Below are 2,300 nucleotides of genomic sequence, written 5' to 3'. Positions count from 1 at the left end.
CCCTGAGGGTTAACAGTCTAGATTTGGCAGCACACATACTGCTATAGCTGAATTTCAACTAGGTTGATACACAGACAACAATAAGAAAAGTTGTATTTAAGGACATAAAAAAAGGATGAGTACATATATCCAGTGACCAGTATCTCTCTTCACAGTTATTAGTGTTTAAGCTGTAAGGTGAAGAAGAGCAATCTAAACGTCCAGTGGCTGAAAGGGAAGTGGCAAGTGAGGTACACATTTATGGATGATTGGTTTCAAGCAATATCTGAGAAGTCTATCACCCATACAAACTGTAACAGAATTTATAGTCATGAAAGTGGTATAAGTATACATTTTCAGTGTATTGCATAGAAATAGATATGACCTCTCCTTTGGGGCTTAATAGTTTCTGTAAAAAAGGTGCCATTTTTTGCTCTGCTGTATTCAGGTTTACAACTAAACTTGAATTAGAATTTTGAAAGTAATAAAAAATTGTAAGTAGAGTAAATATTCAGTTTGGAGATCCATATTGATTTTATAAATTTTTATAATTGTCCATCGCTTCTCGGCCTTTTGGATAAGATCAAGTGTAGTATCTGTTCTTATCAGTTTAATATCTGATACGAGCTCGTCTTAGGGACCTGAAAGGGCCAGACATATCTGGCAGGTTAACTCTTGGCTCAGGGAGTGGTGCTACAGCCAGGGCTTTGGGTATCTAGATCACGGGGCGTGCTTTGAGAAGCCCGGGCTGCTAGGGGCGGATGGCGTGCACCTAACCAAGAGGGGGAAGAGTGTGCTTGGACAAAGACTTGCCAGGCTCGTCCGGAGGGCTTTAAACTAGTGTTGCTGGGGGAGGGGGAGCACAGTTCAGCCCACTGCTGTCAGCATGGCGCCAGTGCCAGCACCGAGGGTCCAGAAGCTGAGGAGGGATCACAGATAAGTGCAAATGAACCTAAACTGCGGTGCAATAGCACCCCTGTAGCTCCAGCCAGCAAGTCGGCTTTGTCGGGGGCCCAGCTGAAGTGTCTCTATACCAATGCACACAGCATGGGGAATAAACAGGAAGAGCTGGAGATGCTTGCACACGAGCAGGGCTGCGACCTCATTGGCATCACGGAGATGTGGTGGGATGACACATACGACTGGAGCGTCAACATGGAGGGGTATAGGCTTTTTAGAAAAGACAGGAAGGGGAGACGAGGAGGGGGTGTCACTCTCTACATCAGCAACCGGCTGGAGTGCGTGGAGCTCCGCCTGGGGATGGAGTAGTTGCTGACAGAGAGCTTATGGGTCAAGATTAGAGGATGGGGACGGACAGGGGACGTCACAGTAGGGGTCTGTTACAGGCTGCCTGGCCAGGAGGATAGAGCAGACAAAGTGTTCTATAGGCAGATAGGAGCAGCCTCACGGTCACAGGCCCTGGTCCTCATGGGGGACTTCAACCACCCTGACATCTGTTGGAGAGACAACACGGCAGGGTACAGGCAGTCCAGGAGGTTCCTGGAATGCGTGGATGACAACTTCCTCCTGCAGGCGATAGAGGAGCCGACAAGGAGGGGTGCCATGCTCGACCTTGTGCTCACCAACAGGGAGGGACTGGTGGGGGATGTGAAACTAAAGGACAGCCTTGGCTGCAGCGACCATGACATGGTGGAGTTCAAGATCCACGGGGCAGCAAGGAAACTACAAGGCAAGCTCTCTGTCCTAGACTTCAAGAAGGTGGGCTTCGGCCTCTTCAGGGACCTGATGGGCAAAATGCCGTGGGAGGCAGCCCTGGAGGGAAGAGGGGCCCAGGGAAGCTGGTCCACATTCAAGAAACACCTCCTCCAAGCTCAGCAGAGGTGCATCCCGATGAAAAACAAGTCGGGCAAAAAGGCCAGGAGGCCTGCGTGGATGAGCAAGGAGCTCCTGGACCAACTGAAAGTGAAAAAGGAAGCCTATAGAGGGTGGAAGTGGGGACAGGTAGCCTGGGAGGACTACAAAGAGGCTGCACAAGTGGCCAGGGATAAGGTAAGGAAGGCCAAAGCCCTGGCAGAACTGAATCTGGCCAGGGATATAAAATGTAACAGGAAGAGCTTTTATGGGTACGTAGGGGACAAAAGAAAGTCCAGGGTAAATGTAGGCCCCCTCCAGAAGGGAACTGGTGTCCTGGTTACCCAGGACATGGAGAAGGCTGAGGTTCTCAATGACTTTTTTGCCTCAGTCTTCACCAATAAGAGTTCCTGTCCCACCGCCCAAGCTGTAGAAGGTGCAAGCAGGGACTGTGAGAATGAAGAACTGCCCATTGTACTCGAAGAGCAGGTTCAGGATCATCTGAGGAC

At 49.9% G+C, this 2,300-nt stretch overlaps 1 pseudogene; it reads left to right on the top strand.

Annotated features, from left to right (window-relative positions):
• The first annotated feature begins 536 nt into the window (after positions 1-536).
• On the top strand, positions 537-656 carry LOC147601248 (U2 spliceosomal RNA; annotated as a pseudogene).
• The last annotated feature ends 1,644 nt before the right edge of the window (positions 657-2,300 follow it).

The sequence above is a fragment of the Chlamydotis macqueenii genome, chromosome 3 (genome assembly GCF_036417535.1).
Source record: "Chlamydotis macqueenii isolate bChlMac1 chromosome 3, bChlMac1.mat, whole genome shotgun sequence".
In the NCBI taxonomy this organism is placed as follows: domain Eukaryota; kingdom Metazoa; phylum Chordata; class Aves; order Otidiformes; family Otididae; genus Chlamydotis; species Chlamydotis macqueenii.
The sequence above is the reverse complement of the archived record's forward strand: the minus strand, read 5'-3'. Positions and strand labels throughout refer to the sequence as shown.